The sequence below is a fragment of the Micromesistius poutassou genome, assembly GCF_964030765.1.
Source record: "Micromesistius poutassou genome assembly, contig: SCAFFOLD_5704, whole genome shotgun sequence".
Taxonomy (NCBI): domain Eukaryota; kingdom Metazoa; phylum Chordata; class Actinopteri; order Gadiformes; family Gadidae; genus Micromesistius; species Micromesistius poutassou.
The window spans coordinates 4,724-14,720 of record NW_028178149.1 but is presented as its reverse complement, the minus strand read 5'-3'; the positions used below and the strand labels follow the sequence as shown (position 1 = coordinate 14,720).

Below are 9,997 nucleotides of genomic sequence, written 5' to 3'. Positions count from 1 at the left end.
TTTGCAGATCCATGCTTGGTCTCCTTCCCAAGCTCTGTCCCTCTCACTCCCCCTCTCCCTCTCTCCCTCCCACCCCCTCTCTCTCTCTCTCTGTATTGGCCCAGCTAGCCGAAAGGGGTTCCTGGCTGGGATGTTGATTTTGGCCTCGGCCCGTCTTCACATGGTCTCCAGACTAGTGTGATTTCGGGGGGCTGAAGGGGTTGAAGGACAGCGAGACTTAAGAGTCCATTGAGGCAATCCAGGGCAAGCCTTTGGGCTCCAGCTGCCCAACAACATCCCATCCCCGAAGCCTTCCACTGCTTCTGTTGATCAGAGGGAGGTGGGCTACAACTATGTGATGCAGTGGCCACTGTGGATCCATGTGCCTCTGCGTGGAGTCTTTGTTGTGTGTGTGTGTGTGTGTGTGTGTGTGGTTTCACAGTGTTAAGCACCTGCTGGGCTATATGTGTGTGGGTGGGTGTGTGTTTGTTTGTTTTGACTGTGTTTGGTATCTGCTAGCCTCTGTGTGAAAGTCCATTACCATAAACTTTGTCTCTCTCAAGTATACTGCTCCCAGAGAAGCCATATTTGTGTAGACCTTACAAAACAAGGCAGCTGTGCACACACACACACACACACACACACACACACACACGCGTGCACGTACGCATGGACACGCACAAACACATGGAAATACCATCTCTGCTGCCTGCAAAAGCAATCACAACAAATGTTAGCTAGCTATTACTTGACAGTATCCCAAAAAAAAAAAGCGTTGGCCCGGCGTCCTTTGTGGGGACCGACTAGCTTTGTGGGGACCGGTGGTGATAGTCTCCCCAAACACTCCATGCATCATGAGGTGGAGGGCAGCCAAGACAGCAGCCAGACGGCCTCCTCCGCGGCCCAGTGCAATTAGCTTCCACCGACCACATGGCTGCAGGCTCCCAATACACACAAGCTACCCTGGCTGCAGGGGTGAAGGAGAGGGCAGGTGCTTGAGTGAGTGGCCCTAACCCTAGATACTTGTTGCATATGATTACGCTCTGTACTTCTGCTGCACCCAGACTATTTCCAGTCCGGGACAAAAGGGAATCTTAAGATATTGTTACGAAACACAATATACGTACATAGCCAGCATAACAATATAACCATTCACTACAAACTTTACAACCCGGGCGTGCGCGTGTGTGTGTTGCGTGTGTGTATGTGTGTGTGTGTGTGTCACCTTGGTGACGTGCGTGCAGCACTCGGTGATGAAGAGGTTGGAGGTTCCCTTGGTGGACCACAGCAGCTTTGTCAGGCCTGGCCGAATCTTCTTGTCCAGGAAGCGGATCCGCTCCCGGAACACTCCCAGCTCCCCTGGCGACAGAGCCTTGATGATCCTGTCACACACACACAAACACACACACGCACGCGCACACACACACACACACATGCACGCACGCACGCACGCACGCACGCACGCACGCACACACACACATGCACACAGCAGATCACATCTAAATATTAGTGTGATGTTGTCATTGAGTGAGTATTGTTTCAGTTTTAGCATATACATAATCCACAATGCTGTGCATCTGTGTGGTCATGTGTGTGTTTGTGTGTGTATGTGCATGTCTCCCTGTTTCATTGTGTGAGGCTCACCGTCCCTGTTGGCTGTGTTTATATACACACCCTTGACCTCAAATTAGGTTTGATTTTTTGTCGGGCTTTGAGCATTTGAGTCATGCCTCGCCGAACCAGCTCTGTGCTCACTCACTGAAGACAAGACAGCTTGACGTGCGTGTGTGCGCACGCACAGATAAAGACACGCGTGCACATGTACGTGTGCACAAACTTCACCCACATGCACATGAATGTACCCACAAGCCACGCCCTTACACTCCCTCCGTTTCTCCATCTATGTGGGGACTGCAGTTGGGACTGCAGCAGAGGCGTGTGTGCAGAGCGGTGGGGGACCGCAGCTCTGTGTAAACACAGGCTTACAGTCCTCTGCTGTCTTTCTTATAGCCACGGCGCTATCCTCGCGCCACGTCTGACCGTGACACAGGGCTCGTCGGTGCACACCAGACCCCTCGGAGTGTGTTTAATCGAGCGTGAATCGTCGCCTCTTGGAGACTTTCTCCTGCCCGTAAATTTTTTTTCTTTCTCTTTCATATCAGGTTTGGTATCTCTGAGATCTGCTTACTAGGTGGACCGCAGAGCCTTCCTTGAGTTCACGCAGTATCCGAGAGGGAAACGACATGATGCCCTGCATGATACTGCTGCAGACTGTATTTACGTCAACATACGTTGTGTAGAAGTCTCGGGTCAATAGACAACAGAACAGCTACTTCATTAAAGGCAATATTTAACAGAAAGGGACTTTGAAACTTGTCAGCTCTTTAAAGCCAAACTGAAACATTGTGGAAAAAGTACCGAGAATGGTATGTCCGTTTAATCGCACAGGTTTCACATTCACACCCCACGAGCAAGATGGATATCACCGTGGGGGCCGTCCTCTAAGTACTGCAGCGGTGCCAAACCCCTATAGGATCAATAACGATCCATCTTTTTGCATTCCGTCTGCATTTAGCCTGCATTTAGCAGAGACCTTTCATCAGGTATTAATGGGAAAAATGTGTGAAGTGACACGTAGCACATCATGAATGTCATATCACCATTGAAGCTTGGGAGTGAGTTCTATCTTGCCAGGGTTCCCAGAGGACTGTACGAAGAAAAGCACGCATATTTAGTCTCCTAAACGCACAGGTGTTTCACTGCACACTAGGGCTTTGTACGACTGTACGTGTGTGCGTGACGAATAAACAGAATGATTTGATTTGGTGTGCTTGAGCACTGGTCATTAGGGCGAAGTCACTTTCCATCTGCTGTGCTGTAAATGACAACACAATCAGATACGGCCCTCCCTGTGGTTTGCCTCTGCACGTGAATGTGTCTTCATGTGAGTACCTGGCTGGGTATGTGTGTATATACACCTGTTTCTTTATGTGTTCATGTGGGTTATTTGTGTGTGCGTGGATATTTGCTTGATTGTCTGTGTGCATGTGCGTATCTGTGTGCATCACCCTGTATAGGTAAGTGTCTATACCTTGCTGTGAATGTGTGTTTCTATTTACTGTGTTCATGGGGAGGAGTCGAAGAGAAGTGACATGAAGAGAAGAGCAGAGGACGAGAGGAAAAGGAAACAAATGAAGCCAGGTGAGCACCTTCCGTGTATTGCTGTGTGTGTGTGTTATGTGATGTGTGCATGTGTTGAGCGGTATATGGCTAAGGAGGTAGAGCTGGTTGGCTGGTAACCGGAAGGTCGCTAGTTCGCTCCCCGGCTCCTCCTAGCTGAGTGTCAAGGTGTCCCTGATGTAAGACACCTCACCCTGACTACTCCTGACGAGCTGGCTGTCGCCTTGCATGGTTCACACCGCCGTTGGTGTGTTGAATGTGGGCATGAATGGGTGAATGTGAGGCAATATTGTAAAGCGCTAAGTTAGAAAAGAGCTGTATGAATGCAGTCCATTTGAGCGTGTGCACACACACACACTAGGGATGTGAATAACTAAAATTTTTCATGGTCGAATAATCAGTGGGTGGTTATGAACGAATAATCGATTATTTGATGTGTGCCGACATTCACAAAGGCAGCCATGGATCATCGGCAAGAAATCACTTAATACCTTAAACGCAAAAAAACTAACTTTAACAGTGATCAGTGTTTGTGTTGTATGCATATATATTAATATATTATATTATATTATATTATATATATATGATTAATAATAATAAAAAAAATAATAATAGTGCTACAGAACCAACATTAGTTCCGTCCGTTAATTCTTGTTTATTTGAATGGGAAAAAACGTTAACGGTCCAAATGTTAAAAATCGGCTTTGACCCTCGGGAACGAAATAATCGCATAATCGAATATTCGGTAACACTTTACAATAAGGTACACAGAAACGTAGGTAGTTACTGAGGAACGAATGAGTAACGAATGAGGAACGAATGAGGAACGAATGAGTAACGAATGATGAACGACGAAGTGACAGTTACTCGGTAACTACTGAGGAGTTACTGGTAAACAGACCAGGGGACTACTGAGGAACGAATGAGGAACGAATGAGGAACGAATGAGGAACGAATGAGGAACGAATGATGAACGACGAAGTGACAGTTACTCAGTAACTACTGAGGAGTTACTGGTAAACAGACCAGGGGACTACTGTATTCGTTACTGAGTAACGAATGATGAACAACCAGGGGCCCTAAAGTGACAGTTACTCAGTAACTACTGAGGAGTTACTGGTAAACAGACTAGGGGATACTGTATTAATGAATCATTCTGTGAAATAGCTAAACTGACCAATTGATTATGAAAGCAACTGAATTTTCCTGGGATTTCACAATTAGTTAATAAATTAACAAGGCACAGACGGGATGATTGTCATATTTTAATAAAGATATTCACAATACATACATTCATATTCACATTTAAGGTTTATTATGTGGCATTAGTAATGTTGAAGGCTTAAAAGCAATTGTCCACCACTGCAGGGCACGCTTTAAACCTGCCTCCCTTGGTTTCAAGCGCTGTCGAGGGCTGGCTTGGGTCCCACACTGGATCGACTGGTAGAGCTGGATCTGACTGATGAGTTGTTACTCTTTCGCGATCCATTCGTTCACCAGTAGTTAAGCTTCATGAATCATTCGTTTACCAGTAGTGAAGCTTTTTGTGTACCTTCATGTAAAGTAATGCATCATACTGAGTTGTTACTCTTTCGCGAACCATTCGTTCACCAGTAGTTAAGCTTCATGAATCATTCGTTTACCAGTAGTGAAGCTTTTTGTGTACCTTCATGTAAAGTAATGCATCATACTGAGTTGTTACTCTTTCGCGAACCATTCGTTCACCAGTAGTTAAGCTTCATGAATCATTCGTTTACCAGTAGTGAAGCTTTTTGTGTACCTTCATGTAAAGTAATGCATCATACTGAGTTGTTACTCTTTCGCGAACCATTCGTTCACCAGTAGTTAAGCTTTATGAATCATTCGTTTACCAGTAGTGAAGCTTTTTGTGTACCTTCATGTAAAGTAATACATCATACTGAGTTGTTACTCTTTCGCGAACCATTCGTTCACCAGTAGTTAAGCTTTATGAATCATTCGTTTACCAGTAGTGAAGCTTTTTGTGTACCTTCATGTAAAGTAATGCATCATACTGAGTTGTTACTCTTTCGCGAACCATTCGTTCACCAGTAGTTAAGCTTTATGAATCATTTGTTTACCAGTAGTGAAGCTTTTTGTGTACCTTCATGTAAAGTAATGCATCATACTGAGTTGTTACTCTTTCGCGAACCATTCGTTCACCAGTAGTTAAGCTTCATGAATCATTCGTTTACCATTAGTGAAGCTTTTTGTGTACCTTCATGTAAAGTAATGCATCATACTGAGTTGTTACTCTTTCGCGAACCATTCGTTCACCAGTAGTTAAGCTTTTTGAATCATTCGTTTACCAGTAGTGAAGCTTTTTGTGTACCTTCATGTAAAGTAATGCATCATACTGAGTTGTTACTCTTTCGCGAACCATTCGTTCACCAGTAGTTAAGCTTTATGAATCATTTGTTTACCAGTAGTGAAGCTTTTTGTGTACCTTCATGTAAAGTAATGCATCATACTGAGTTGTTACTCTTTCGCGAACCATTCGTTCACCAGTAGTTAAGCTTCATGAATCATTCGTTTACCATTAGTGAAGCTTTTTGTGTACCTTCATGTAAAGTAATGCATCATACTGAGTTGTTACTCTTTCGCGAACCATTCGTTCACCAGTAGTTAAGCTTTTTGAATCATTCGTTTACCAGTAGTGAAGCTTTTTGTGTACCTTCATGTAAAGTAATGCATCATACTGAGTTGTTACTCTTTCGCGAACCATTCGTTCACCAGTAGTTAAGCTTTTTGAACCATTCGTTTACCAGTAGCGAAGCACTTTCGGGTTAGTTATAAAACCCCAAACCACTGTTGATGACAATGAGGGATCTACAGCCACTTTAGTTAAAAATGTATACAACATAGGGAAATATATATATATACTGCGCTCATGACACATAATAACATATAACATAATAACAGGATAATATAGAAAATATTAACAATTTAAAACACAAACAGAAACAAAAAAAGGCATTTTAAAATGGAACAAAAATAAAGGCTGCACTTTTAACAAGGCATTTCTGAAGAACACTGAAAAAATCTAACAAAGAAAAGAAGTTTCAACAAAACTCAATGAAATGTTATTGGTGTTCGTGGCCAATGTCATGCAGCAATCTGCCAAGGAAGAAGACCCATTTTCTCCTCCTCCAGGTAGCTCCAAATCTCCCCCTTCCATACTGTGATAAAGTAGTAGAAGACAGAAAAATAAACATTAGGACCGACAATTAATAAAAAATTCTAGAACATGTCATAGTCAAAGATTATTTTGTTTGCACGGTTAAGAAATTATGCTGGTCCTCTGGCCAAAACGATGTGAATTTGATGAGTTTCAAAGTGTTTTTAAAGCCTAAGAAGGCATAAGTCATAACTGTGTGCATGACACAATAATAACATTCAATTACAACAATTACAATTACTCAATAACTGTGGTATAATGACCGTATACCACAGCCTGTCGTGATCTATTGCTTAATTATATTATTTAGATATAGAGCTCCGGGAGTGCTGCGATTCACTCTAGTCTGGACTGCAGGGAGTGAACGCTGATTGGCTGTTATGTTACGTCCCTCAGGGAGTGAACGCTGATTGGCTGATGATACCCCTTCAGAAACATTTATATAGAAATTAGAAGATAAAATTAACATACCGTGATATAATACGGCATTACCGTATATGCCTCAAATCATACCGTGATATAAATTGTAGTCCATACCGTACAGCCCTACTGCATACCTTACCTATAAATGTATTTCATCCAGCTGAATAGGGACAATTTGCTCCTCTCAAAAAGTGACCCGCACCTCACTGACTTCCTCGTCGTTTTCCCTCTATGTTTATTACGTCGGCACTGCCTACAGAAGAAAACACATTTCTTCATGATAAATATTAATGTTACTGAACTTGAATTTATAACATGACATATCAGTAAACAAAGGAAGTCATCGATAAAAACCGTACCAAAAAAAGAATACTTACCACTGCAGTCCGTCAACGTTTGCGTTTTCCTTCATTTTCATGCTCTTTTTGCAGAGTTTGCATTTTATTTTGGCTTTAAGTAACTTCTTCTTTTGGAGCCATTTTATCAATTTTAATTTCTTTTTAAAAGTCTGTCTTCCCTCAATAAGACTGAGTACTTCAGCGTGCAGGGTCATGATAACTTCGCATCAAACCGTCTTCCTGTCTTGCACATGCGGACCCACAATGCAATTCGGGAGCGTCCCTTGTCGTCGACGGACGTGTACAGTGGGTAGGGGGCACGTTATACGCAGATCGTTTTACCCCATGCGTCGGACACGCCCACTCTCTGTCGACGGGCAAGGAGGTCGTGCAGAAGGACTTGACAATGGAGACTCAGCGAAAGAGTAAGAGAAAAAGGCAGCCCACGGAAGAGCTTCCACATGTAGAGACAGCCATGTTAGAATGTAAGTACATGCTTTAAAGTTATTTCATTATTAATTGAGAGTGTAATGATTCGGTCACATTGCTTAGCTTCCTAAAATGAGCTAATTTGACATCGTACCACGTCTGTTCTATCACGTATTTTTTGGCCTTGCTAGCTAACCTTGTCACTAACCAATGGATTGCTAGCTGGCTAGATAGCCGACGTTGCAAGCAAATTTTAATCATCTGTCAAACACAAAAGTTTAACTCTTAACTAGGTCAAAAGACCGACGGTTCAACCACGTATCTAATGTTAAATTAGGCGAGTCAGTTACCACGTCTTTGAATAGTTTTTGGAGTTGTTTTTAACTACTAAAAAACCCGAAGACTGCTACATTACACTGTTATAGTGCTATTACGGTAATACCTTTCTCCCTGTTTTTTTTCTTTTCAATTTAGTCCATAGTTACAGTATGTAATGTTAACAACTGAATCTCTCAAACATGTCTTCTACACAATGGACTGCATGTGGAACCATGACAAATGAATTGATGATGATTTGTCATAAATCAAAATGACATATGATCATACATATTATTATTACATATTATAACATTAAAGACAATGGATAATGTCATTGCCCAAAGTGAATAAAACCCTTATTTCTTAACTAACTGTATATATATTTTTTTAAGGTATCCATACAATTTTCAAATGAACAAAAACGTCACTCTGTATGCATTCATCAATATTCTTCATAAGGTTTTGAGCCCCTTACACCAACCATTCTTTCTGTGCTCCAAAATGTTACAGCGCCATCGAGTCAGCGGGAACAATCCGAACAGCGCAGTAGCCAAACTGCAGCAGAGGAAGCAGGTAATTAATTTTTTATTTTAAATGTTAAGCATACTTAACAGATATACTCAGATTCATGTGACTGTGAAATGTAGTTGTACACAGTATAATGATTAATAACTGATGAACGTCACTATGAAAACACTATAATAGTGTTACTTTTAAACCTCTTTTCTACTTCCTGGTTTTATGATGTTAAAATAAGGGTGCTCACCTTAACTGGTTGAAGGCTAGTGTCTAGAGGGGATCCAAGACAAGAGGATGCTAGTAATATTTACTCCATTTGTACTTGAACATTGCAGTAACCAAGTATCTACCTTTACATGATATCGTAACCGGAAAGTGCTTTGGGAATGGGAAGGAACTTAGAACAGCAATGACATAAATTAGATTGAGGTCAGTTAAGCCACTTTAAGTTAGTCTACTAAGTAGAAAATAAAAAAGTTTTTGGTTATGGTTATATTCATGGTGCTGGATTAATTGATCAATTCTTACCCATTTATTTAACGAGCTAGGTGGTCAGCTGGTCCCAAGTCTGCTTATAATATCAAAGCCACGTCTGAACACGTCTGACTGTTCAAAGCAGCATAATGGATGAAGCTACAGCAGGAACATGGCTTTCAAATAACACTAAACAATATAATCCACTTATTCTACCACATGTCTAAACTATACAGTACTCCCACTTTACTCTCTAGTTGTGCTCATTTGATTTATAATAACCTACTGTTAAAGAGTACAGATAATACTACTTGAATAGACAGTACACTCACAGTACTCTTGATACTACTGGAAATTACAATTTAATAATTATTATTATTATACCTCTGTACATTCATTACTCTAGAATGTAATTTAGAACTAACTTGCCACTATATAACCCTAATACAAGAATAGTATTAATACTAGTAAACCCCTAACCAACTGCACTACCATCATCCTGACAAAATACTACTGTTAATACATGTTTATCATTTTCTTTGTTTCAGTCCTCACCCCAGAAGAGGCGATGGATCGCTACAGCCGTGTCAGATGAAGAGAGCTGGTTTTTGTTTTGTTTTTAGAGTGCCTTTTTTTGTTACATTTTAAAATGCCTTTTTTGTTTCTGTTTGTGTTTTAAATTGTTAATATTTTCTATATTATCCTGTTATTATGTTATATGTTATTATGTGTCATGAGCGCAGTATATGTATATATATTTCCCTATGTTGTATACATTTTTAACTAAAGTGGCTGTAGATCCCTCATTGTCATCAGTGGTTTGGGGTTTTATAACTAACCCGAAAGTGCTTCGCTACTGGTAAACGAATGGTTCAAAAAGCTTAACTACTGGTGAACAAATGGTTCGCGAAAGAGTAACAACTCAGTATGATGCATTACTTTACATGAAGGTACACAAAAAGCTTCACTACTGGTAAACGAATGATTCATAAAGCTTAACTACTGGTGAACGAATGGTTCGCGAAAGAGTAACAACTCAGTATGATGCATTACTTTACATGAAGGTACACAAAAAGCTTCACTACTGGTAAACGAATGATTCATAAAGCTTAACTACTGGTGAACGAATGGTTCGCGAAAG

At 41.2% G+C, this 9,997-nt stretch overlaps 1 long non-coding RNA gene across 1 annotated transcript; it reads left to right on the top strand.

The window, feature by feature from the left end:
• Positions 1-7,454: 7,454 nt before the first annotated feature.
• LOC311374726 lies at positions 7,455-9,717 on the top strand. The gene is made up of 3 exons (XR_014643099.1): positions 7,455-7,601; positions 8,374-8,436; positions 9,405-9,717. It is a non-coding gene; the product is annotated as an uncharacterized lncRNA (long non-coding RNA).
• Positions 9,718-9,997: the final 280 nt, after the last annotated feature.